The following is an 11,876-nucleotide window of genomic DNA, read 5'->3' on the forward strand; positions in this document are numbered from 1 at the left end:
TGTGTTTATTTGTTTACATCTGTCATTTAGCAACTTGTGTTCAACTCACTCGTCCCATTAGTCAACCACAAGAACACCCAGTACTTGGTTCACATCCGGTCGATCAGTTGTTGGGCAAAATTGCACAATCCTGGGGGACAACTTGTCTTCCCCTCATGAATTGCGTAGAGCAGTCCAGCAGTTGCCCTGCACTTAGAAATTGTGTAGAGCAGGCAAACCAGCCTTGCTGTAGAAATTGCGCAGAGCACGCTAGCCAGCTCTTCTCTCTAAGAAATGCGCGGTTTCAGCCAGCTAGCATTTCTCTCTAGAATTGCGCAAAGTAGGCCAAACCAGCTGCACTACCCCCAGAAATGCGCAGAACTAGCCCAGTTGCACTGCTCTCCAAAAATGCGCAGAGCAGCCCAGGCCAGCTGCACTGTTCTCCAAAATTGCGTAGAACTGGCCAGTTGCACTGCTCTATGGAAATATGCAAAGCAACCCAACATCACTCCTCTGGAAAATTGTGCATAGTTGGCCAGCCAGCCAGGGCCTTTCAGTCCAGAAACAACGCAAAAGTTTTCCCTCACTGGTTGTGTGTCGCATGTGTTGGAAGGCTGCTCGATTCCCTCCAAAGTTGCGCAATCCTTCTTTGCATGTCGGGCAACTTTTCTCGAAAAAATCAAAGAAGAAAAAAGTGAAAAAGCATCCCTAGATTTTAGGGATCTATTTTTAGTAGCAAGAATTATATGTAAAGTCCTTTTTAGAAACTCCCCGCCAAGTGTTGCTTTTTCCTAGATGTTTGGCATGTGCATCATAAACCCTAATTTCGCTAAATCTATTTAAATGATGCCTTAGAGCTCATTCTTCACATTCGATCTTGGAGCTCTAACATTCCCAAGGCATCTAGGATCCTTCGGCATAGTCGGCGCAACTTTTCCGGGTAAGTTTTTCTTTTCATGCCTTTTACCATTTTTTTTGTCGCTTTTTAGTTTTCATCTTGTATGAGTGTTGTTTCCTTGGTTTTATTGAATGACCGCTGTCGTTTCAATTTATTTTAGTTTGTAGAAGTGTTGCTTCAAGTTTTGCATTACCTTTCCTTAGTGTCGCAGGCATAACACTATTTCAAAACTCACATTTGCCATTTCGGCGACTCGCTTCATGAGTTTCTAGGTTTTGTCATTTGACTGATTTCAGCACTTGCTTGAATCACATGCATGTTTATTTCACTTAGATCTGCACCAGCTTCGCACACACATTCACTCCAAGTTCGTGCTTTCAAGTTGTCACTAGGCAGATCCGAGCTGGCTTGGTCCAGATCTTGTCTCTCCCATCATGCTCTATGTATTCCTAGCAGTCAAGGCTCTAACTTGCCTCCAGGAATTGCATAGAGGATACCCACACTGTCTCCCAGCTGTGCTCTACACAATCCTGGAAGGCAGTGCCCAGTCCTGCCCACTCGCCTAACTATTCTGCGCATTCCGTAGTTTCAGTCAGTGGTCAACCTCACTGGATTGCACATTACGCAGATCCAACAAGCATTCAACCTCACTGATAGCTGGAAATTCGAAATGCGCAGTTCCAGCTAACAGTCTCCCAGCTTCCTGAAGTCAACGCTATGCAATCTTGCCCATCAGTCACCAATTTGTTGCGTGAATGTTTCTCAAAGTTGTTTGATGTTTTTAGTTGACATTGTCTCACCATGAGTGTCTTCTCTGTCTCTAGGTGCCACAATTTTTTTAGCAGCTTCTCAGTAGTACAGGTATCATGGCCTCCAAGAGAGCTGGATCAAAAGACACAGTTGAAAGTAGTATTAGGGATGTGGTTGAACAGGGGTCTATGAGCTTGCTCGTGTACACAGACACACACCTATTCATCGAGAAAGACATCAAGATCACAGGGCAATACATTAACACCATTTTCTCAGGCAGCTTTGAGGAGAATCTGGAGGATCGACAGGTCTATGTGAACATCCATAAGTCAAGGCTATACAAGGTTGCATGCAGGTTTCCCATGTTCCCTTGCACATATGTGATCCACTGGATTGTCTCACACACTGATCCTAAGATAATGATACTAAGCAATGTCATTGGAGCAGACTTGCTTCGTTTAGGACGGAGGATTATCAATAGATATATCTTTTGCCATTGCTAGTGAGCAAAATGGATGCATCGTTCTACACTCCCAACAACAGCATGAACATAAGAGATATCTTGAAGCGTTGGGTAAAGGAGCCAACAAAATTCAGGACGACACCCAACCAGATATATGGGATGAAGACACTTAGGAAGGCATACCAGTTCTTATTCATCTTCGCATGCCACTTGTATGTCCAACAGAGTACAGAGACCTTCCCGCATAGTTGGGTTGCTATGTTGGATCAGCTAGCAAGTGAAGGAAAATCATTCAACTGGTCTGACATGTTGGCTGTCTAGTTGAAAGTGCATCTATCCAATGCCCAAAGTCCACTCAAGGATCAACAAGAAAAATTCTTCATGTCTGCCTACTTGCTCGATGCAATCTGTGCCCATCAATAGTTTCCTGACATGGGTTGGGCATGGACACCTTCAGAGAGTGTTGTGAACGTATATTACAAGTTGCTCTCAGATTGCAACTATTGAGGAGTCATGGCTAGAATATTTGACCATTTCATCACCCCTCTATACATGATGATTTTTGAACAAGATTCGCCCTGCATGTCCCAGGCAGCAATGGAAGCGTTGCTAAACATTGATGATTCGTACGCCTCACTCAAGGGCACCTTCATCATGATGTATAGCATGGAGAAAGCTCCGCATGTGTTGTCGAGTCTTTCCATAGGCAAGTTGGTCATGCAGGAGGTTGCATACCACATCTCAATAGGGTTATCAGTTGGATTGCACAAGAAGAAGAAGGCACCATGGCCTACACTTCCTATGCGAATTGGGTTGTATACGATTGGGAGTTTGAAAGAAGCGGATGCTGAGGTGGTAGAATTCAAGAAGTTTAAGTTCGGCACCAAGAGTTTCAACCTGTATGACCCACATGGTTTATGCAGGGACCACTATGCAAGAGTATACTATTCTTGGATCTACAGGGCATGTCATTGGCCAGAGGAAGACCCACGAAGATATTGTTATAACACCTCTAGGCTCAATGAACCGGTCATCATTGCAGTAGAGTGGCTAGGAGTGCTCAAGGTAGCACCACCACAGGGAGTAGCAACAATAATAGCAGCAAGCAAAAAACCTATGCAAGACAAAGGCAAGAGGAATATTGACGAAAGCACATAGACAGAGAAAAGCTACAAGTTTAAGGAAGACCTTCTTGGGGAAAAGGTAGCTTTGGAGATAGATGCAAAGATGTGACAACATGACAGGAGGATAGCATAAAGGAAGAGAGAGAAGCAAAGATTGGAAGATGCAGAGAGGATGTTGCAGGAAGTCTAGCAGAAGATCAAAGAAGAACAAGAGTTGCGTAGAAGAGAGAAGGAAGTGTAGCATGAGCATGAACATGAACAAGAGGAAGTGCAAGGTGCGCAAACAGTGAAAAATGCATCGATACAGGTTGAAGACTCTGAACCAGCAGCAGATGAGGAACAAGGTGAGCAGCCGCAGGAATAGGAACTTGCTCCGTAGGATGAACCAATAGTAGAACAAATGGACATGGAGATGGAGCAGCCAGAACAGGATCAGGATACCGACCTCATGCCAAAAGAAACCGAGGTCACTCCATAGGATTCACCAGCTCCAACAGTAGAGCAAGTCCTAAGTGAACAAGGGGATACCATTCTCCTTGAGGACCATCCGGGAATAGAGGTGTACAACATAACCTTTGATGAGTCACAAAACAAAGTCGTAAAAGCACGTAGAGCACGCACCTTGGATGAGCATGCATCACCTACACACTTTGAAGAACGGGTGATTGTGTCAAGTGCACGGAGACATCCAAACACCTTGGTCGTTGCTAAAAAATCTTATGCCGAAGCCACAAGCTCAAGTGTTAAGTTCTTGATAGCAGAAAATGAGCGCATGCATAAGGAGTTGCAACCAACTAGGCAGAGAGAGGAATAATAAATAGGATCTGCCAGAGCAAAGAAGAATATGGCCATACTTTCTGAAGTATCGGCTCTTGAGATAGTCACGTGAAGACTGTATGATAGGTTCGTCATTGTGCACAAGGCGGTTGTCCATCTACATGGTCATCAACAATGTTGCACCAAGATAGCACAAACGCTCGTAGATATACATGCCGCAGTTGATCATGTACATACATGGACAATGAGGTACAAGGGAGCCTCGCTCCACTTGCACAAGATGATGAAGCTGCAGGTAGAGTTGGACAAAGCATGCATCTAGAGTCTGATCCAAAACTATGATGAACTCCCGCCACTCATCACCAGTGTGGAGGCTTCGTATGCACGTTTGTACAGGAGTTTGGATGTCATGGTGAGAAAGTACAACACCCCATCGATTGGTACGCTCACTAAGGCCAAAGAGAAGAACCAAGTTGAACTAGAGCTCGATGCGTACTTTGATCAGTTGATGCTCATGGCCACTAGTGCATATTTGAAATTCAACGCAGATAACATGCGGATATACATCGCCAATCCAGCCTTGATAAGGACTAAGTGCACATGTTACATGACGATTTGGACCGAGGTTCCAAATCAGTATACTCATAAGAAATGGAGGCAAGAATTCGTTTCTTGAAGGACATCATAAAAGAGTACGTGGACACCATTGCACACTATCGAGGATCACAAAGAGGGGTTTGATGAGTTGGTCTTTCCACAACCGTCCGAGTCTTAGTGTTGTCTTGTCTGGCTGAATCAAGCTAATTTTGTCCCACATGGGTATATGTGGAAAATGTATCATTTTTGTAAACATGATGTAAAGTGAAATTCCAAGTGTCATTATTGGAATACAAACAGTCATATGTAATGTAAAGAGTTATGTAATGAAGTTGAAGAGTCACGAGGGTAGTCCAAGAGTCACAAAGGGGAATTTCAAGGGTCACCCCACCCTTTGTTATAAATAGAACCTCATAACTCATAGAACAGGCTTTTGGGAGCCAATATTTTTCTAGGCATTGCTTAGAGAGGGCTTGGAGAGTATTGTGATGAGCCTTGGCTTCTCCATAGTGCAGAGCGAGTATGTCTCTTTGGAGGAGCACGTAGTGTTGACTGTAATGTTCCACTATTGGGGCTAGTGGCTGTCATGGTTGTATGTATGGATGGAACTTTCACTTTATATAATATAATAGAGCCAGCACGTTTCATGCATATGTTGTTATTGTAGTTCGACTATTATGGTTATTTTAGCAATGTATGTAGTTTTACTTACACATTGATGTATGGACTATTCTATATGTGATTGTACAAATCTTATTGAAGTGTGTTGTTGGTTTAACTCATCACTTTGGATTGTCGACTATTCTGCTTTCTAGTTTGTGATGTCATTCAACACGTGTGTTCCTTTCAGGATGCGTACTATTACAAGCTTCTAAGGGATACATTTATTTTCCCCCTTTCGTATGTTAGAACCTCCCCATGCATCTCTCTTCACTTCCTGCAAGGTCACACCATTGGTTCCGACAATGACATCTTTCTTACCTCTACGTGCTATTGCAATCAAGGCATGGCTTTACTACCCATTGCTAGGACACCTACTCTAAACGGTCTGAGGTCTAGTTGAGACTTCTTACCAGGGAGATCCCCTGACATGTTCGCGGGTCCAGTAGCGTCAACAACTACATAATCTCAATTATCCTTTAGTAGCTATCAAATTGTCTTTAGTCATTCCCAAGTTTGAATAAGACACTAAAGAAGATCTCGGTAACCATGTCATGAAATTTCATCTCTAGTTCTCATCAAATTTGTTAATGGGTGATAGTATCGAACTTCAACTGTTCTTGTGCAGCTTTATAGGATTATCCATGAAGTGGTCTATTGAGTTACCACACACATCATTCTGATTCATACCATGCCTTTGTAGCCTTGGAAATGACTTTCCATAACTATTTCTAGCCACCAATTTTCTATGAGATATGAACATAATGTCATTTTCATAAGATACCTCCACTCATATCTCTAATCACATTCATGAATAGAGAAATAAATGTTGAATGATTAATGTTCATGTCTCTAATGATTTTTTGGTTGATTGATTTGTGACATTGTTGCTACCCTATATTGCTAAGGATGTGGTTTTATCAAGGATTACTAACAAAGAACATGCAATTATAAGAGCCCAACAACTTGATTTTATTTACTCTCAATCTCATAATTTTTACAACATTTTCTAATGCATTATGAGATAAAAAGGATCCTATCAAACCAAAGCATGGACCACACACTAATGCTATTGTTGGGAACAGGTCCCCTGGGGTCAATTTTGGGGTTAAAAGCCCAAGTTTTGGGGCTAAAGGCCTATGTTTTGTGTGAAGGATGTAAAGTATCGGCATTTTGTGGTCACGGAGTGCAAAGATGTAAACAATCAAAAATGGTTTCCTCCATTGGTTTAGATAGTTTGTGTCGGCTTGATGAGATCCACCCTTGGTCTGCGAGCCATGGGAATGTATAAAAAGGAGAGTCTTAGAGAGCCTAAGGCAGTCCATAAGTTTTTTGGGAGAGTTCTGAGTAAGTTTATGGGTCTGTGAGAGCTAAGAGCGAAGAGTCTTAGAGTAGGAAGAGGCTCTGCAGCTGAGTGCGTAGAGGCCTAGGGTAGAAGTCCGTAGCTAAGTGCGCAGACCCCTACAGTCGTGTGCATAGGGAAATTAGAGTTTGTACTGAAAATCTGAACCATCAATAAAGATAATTATTCGGGAGATATCTGTGTATGAGTTATTTTACTTCTATTATGAATACTACGATTATGTTATGTTGAATATTGGGTTTATGAATTAATGCTATATTAATGCGCGAATCTATGTAATTTACTTTTTCATATGAACACAAGTAGGAATATCTGTTTATGCACGATAATCATAATGCATGTTGAAGTTAACCAATACTTAAGGTAATTGGGGTAGAAACAAAAGTATGAGTTATTACAGAGGCACGTAAGTGTTTGAATTGGCTATTTAGGGTCCGCAAAGGACGATCGGAGACTTTCGCAGAGGCTTCAAGGACAAATAAGAGAGGTACATTGATAAGCCCTAAAGGGCTTATCAATTTGTGCAAAGGCAGAGTGAAGGTATAAAATCGACATCACAACCATCTCTGGGTGCAGAAACTTGGTTCCTGCATCCCCCCATACTGCTTTGAGTGAGACTTCAATCTGCACTCCGTGGATTGATGCCGAAAGGGCCAGTAGTGTAGGGATTTTCTTGGCTACTTAACATTGAACCTGGGTCAGGGCCCATCAAGCCAAAAAATGGTTCCATTTCCGGGACCAGAATCTGCATAACGAGATGTGTGATGTCACATCATTGGAATCCAACTAAGAAAAAGATTGAAGATTGGTTGGATAGAAAGGTCCATGCATTCGCGGCCCAGGAAAATAGGAATCTGCGATTGACAAAAGAACAGTGGTTGGACAGATATCTGTACACAGAGATACACGAAATCTTCTTCTGTTCCTTCCCGGTTGAATTATATGAGTGGATCGCGAAGTTGGCAGACGACCAAGGGAGGTGGAGGCTTGACGGTCTGATTATCTGGACCCCGAAGTTAGTGTGGAGATTGGAAGCCTCTGAAGATAAGATCGTGTGCGCTGTCGATCATTGGCTTGATCATGTCATAGGGCGATTTGTGACAAAGTTCGTGGTCGATACTTCGGCAGTTACAACAAAGCAGAGCAGCGCTTCTTAAAAGGACCACGAGGTAAGTATTTAAGGTCTTTAAATACTTGGATTAAGATGTTATTGTGTGAAAAGCGGGTTATGCAGTTACCTTGATGTTTGGGGCTACGCGAAGTGGAAGGAATTTTAGGGACGGAGGAAGAAATGGCCCTAAATATAGCCCGTTGATTGAACCTCCTTTAAGTAACGACGAGGGAGCAGCACAGGCTTCTCTGCAGAGCACTGTTCAGTTAATAAGACAGGGGTTCCCGCAATTACCTCATCCACCCACACCGCCTCCATCTTCACCTCCATCGCTTACACCCTCACGCACACCACCGCCACCTCCACCACCATTCAATATGGCAAACTCCGTAAAGCTAACTGTGTTCAAGGGCGTGGGAAGTGAAGATCCGAACCAGTTTTGGTTTGTCGCAAAGGCTATATGGGAAGATCAGGGTATCACAAATAATCAAATGAAGAAAGCAACGTTGGTTAGTGCTTTGCAGGACCACGCACTGACGTGGTACATTAAGTACTGCACTGATAATCTGATGTCAGCATTGGCAGATATCTAGACTGCGCTAAATAAGGAATTCAGTAGACCTAAGTCTGAAGTGCAATCAATTGTGGGGTTCAAAGAGATCATGATGGATCTTGGTGAGACATGCTAGGATTTGGATCAGAGATTGAAGTGTACGATCCGCGAGGCTAACATGAATCTGACTGATGGGAAGCACCTCAAATGGTTTGTGGCTTCATTCTTGCCTCATCTAAGGGTTGCACTGTTAGAACAGAAGATTGGGACCTAGGCAGAAGCTCTAGAAATAACGATGAGATTGCATGAGACGCTAATGCAAGATGCTAATCTCGAGGTTCAACAAATTCATGCATAGTCGTAGAACCTTTGCCTAGAAATGTAGAGTCTGAAGAAAGATAGAACAGCTCGGCCCGACGTGTGCGAAGAAGTTTGGTTCCTAAAGTACAAAAGCCAGGGGCATGACAAAGATCACTGTCCAGTTTTCGCAAATTATGTTGCAGCAGGGGGACCAATGCCTCTGAGATCGGAAGCTGTAGCAGGGCCAAGTACAGGGCCCACGCTATGGTGTGCTATCTGTCAAGTAGCTAGAAAACATGCAACAGACAATTTCCATTTGCTGCAGAAGTTTGTATAGACACTGCAACAACTCTTCTGTAACTTCTGTCAGTCAGTGGGTCATGATGAGTGCAATTGTCGGAGTTACGAATTAATGATGGACAGGACACCTGCATACACGGTGCAGGTAGAAACGTGACCTCCGAACCAAGGCATTGGAGCAGCACGAGGCGAGTATCAGGGGCGCGAACGAGGCTGAGGTGGAGGAGGACCTGGTAGAGGTCGAGGGAAGGTTATTTGTTACAATTTTGGAGGACCAGGACACTACATGCAAGATTTTCTGAATCCGACACGGTTGTCATGCCAATATTGTACTTAGTTTGACCATGAAACGAAGGATTGCCCTATATTGTTGGCTAAGATACGCGAGAAGGGGGCGCAGCCTCAACAACCGACTCAGAACCTGCAGATGATGAGGGTTGAGCCTCGCGAGGAAGATCCTAAGGTAAATATTGTGTTGCAAAGTGGAGCGACGACTGGTGAAGATAAGGGGAAGCAGCCTGAAGAAGGTGAGTGGGTCTGCAAAGCACCAGAAAAGGAGACCGGGTTTGATCTAGAACATGTGAAAGAAACATTTATGGAAGTGAAGAAAAGTTTCGCTAAGGCCTCTACCTCAGGGAGTCAAGAGAAGCTGGCTAAAGAAATGGACCCGTCCATGATTACCACGTTTTTGGAGACCTGCATGAAACTGCTACATGATAGGAAGGCTGTGAAGGGACAGCATGAGCTTATCAATAGGTGTGATGGGAAGGAAAATTCTACTGACGAACTGTGCATAGTTAGAAATATTGGTAAGCATAAGGCAAGAACTGGAAAATCAATAACAGATGATGAATAACCCTCATCAGTTCCTTCCAAATCGGCAGAGGAGGTAAAAGATGTTGATTTCCTTTCAGTTTTGTCGTCACATAGTATGATTTCTGTTGGATATTTTGAGATCCCAATTACAGGGACAAACATGAGGCTCCTTACAAGGACGAGGCACAAGCAGGAAGAAAAACTTGGTGTTAATAACCAAGGCATAGCTCAACCATTGGAGGTTGTGTAGAGACCTCAATTTGCAGGCTTGAGATAAACCGAGGGTGAATGCTCAAAGGTGTCATGTGCTTCCGAGAGATCGGCAAAATCATCAAGGAAAGAGAATGATGGGAACACATCCCCATCATTCCATGGCAATTTCCATTGTAGAGAAAGAGCTAAGGCAAGCTCTCATCGCCATACTTACACCAGAGATGGCAAGGAAAGGTATAACCAGTTTCGATATTCATGTTGAGAATGCAACAAGATGATGGAGCTTAGTGGAAAGAAGTCGCCTTCACTAAGTGGGCCCGCAGGCTATTTTTGGCGCAAAGTCTATTTTTAGACTATGTCTATTTTTAGACATATGGATCATGGTCTATGAGTTGTAGGTTACTATTTGTGGATGATTGGTCATGTTGGTAAAAATAGATGGACTTCTATTTTTAGACATATGGGCGGAGTCTATTTTTAGACTGCCAGGCTAAAAATAGAACAGTCGAATATTATTAGCTCATAATAATATTTGGACTATAAACATTATCTTATCCTCTTGGAGCACTTCAGTTCGAGCTACAGATGTGGCACATGCAGCTGTCAGAAGGAAATATGCTTTTCTTATGGGTTAGTTGAGCTATTGCATGATGGACTTCAGTTAGAACTCAAGTGATTGAGTTTGGTGGAGTTGATTGAGGAGTTGATGGAGTTGTGTTCAGTTTCACTTGGTTGAACTAGTTGTATTTAGTTTAACTGCAAATGCACTAGTGACGAGTGATGTGAATTAATTGTTAATTAATTCACTAATTATTAACTCATAGAGCAACTAAAGAATACATCAGTTAACTCAGTGCATGGACAGTTCAGTGGAGACAGGTGTTAGAGGTTGAGATTGCTATCAGTTGTGACTATAGTTGTGCATGAGATTTGCACAATCAATGGATTGAGTATTGCCAATGAGGATTGTGTGGTTCAGCCAAGGGAAATACGAGTTTGGATCAGCCATACTCATCTATTCTCATGCAGGATTGCGCAGTGGAGGCAGGCAAGTAGTGGAGGAGATTTGAACCTGTGATTGATTCAGATTTGAGCTAGTTTGTGTGTAACAGGTGGAGATAGTACTGAGTACTTGTGAGGAGTATTGTACTATGTATTGTTACATGTTCTCAATCATTATAATATACAGATAGTGTGGGGTTTTCAGCTGTATTCTTTCCACGGATTACATATTGTCTTAATGTGCGCATGCGATTGATGTTTCATTGTTTTTAATTCCGCAAAATTGATGATCAACGTAGAGGAGGTTATGTATTATGCATGCATTCTGCAATAGTGTATAATCAGGATAATCTCTGTGAATAAGTGTCATATTATTCAAAATTTCTACAATTCGAATGTTAATTTCGATTATAATCATATTTTAAAGATGAATGTAAAACATGGCAACAAAAAACATGTACCTTTTGTGGATTACACAACCGTACATTTTCTAAGTGTTGGAAAAGAATGGCAGCACACAAAAGGATGAGGCGTGAAAGACCCTCTCAACAATAGGTAAAGAAACAGGTTAAGCAAATCTGGAGGAATAAGACGTATTGAAGTCATTGCAACAGAAATGGCCATCAAAGAGCCACTTGTTGGAGGCTCCACCCAGAGCAGCACCTTAAAGACAAAGTGTTAGTGCATGAACTAGATGAGACAATTGTTCGACAAGCAAAATTGCCACAAGGAGGTGACCCATTCACCTTGATAAGTGAAAAATGGTTTCTAGATATGTTAGCATTTCATGGTCGTGCTTTTGTAAATAATTTGTTGCTTTTTAAAATGTAAAAGTGATGATGTGTTTCCATCACTTGTTCAGCAACAATGATGTCTCGTCTTATTTGGTGTCGCATGATAAACTGTGAAAGTGATGTCGTGTTTCCATCACTTGTCAAAGCAAGTATTGTCTGGCCTTATCTTTGTAAAT

This window comes from Pinus tabuliformis, chromosome 4_1 (genome assembly GCF_031772625.1).
Source record: "Pinus tabuliformis cultivar Carrire ecotype Pingquan chromosome 4_1, CPIR1, whole genome shotgun sequence".
NCBI lineage: Eukaryota > Viridiplantae > Streptophyta > Pinopsida > Pinales > Pinaceae > Pinus > Pinus tabuliformis.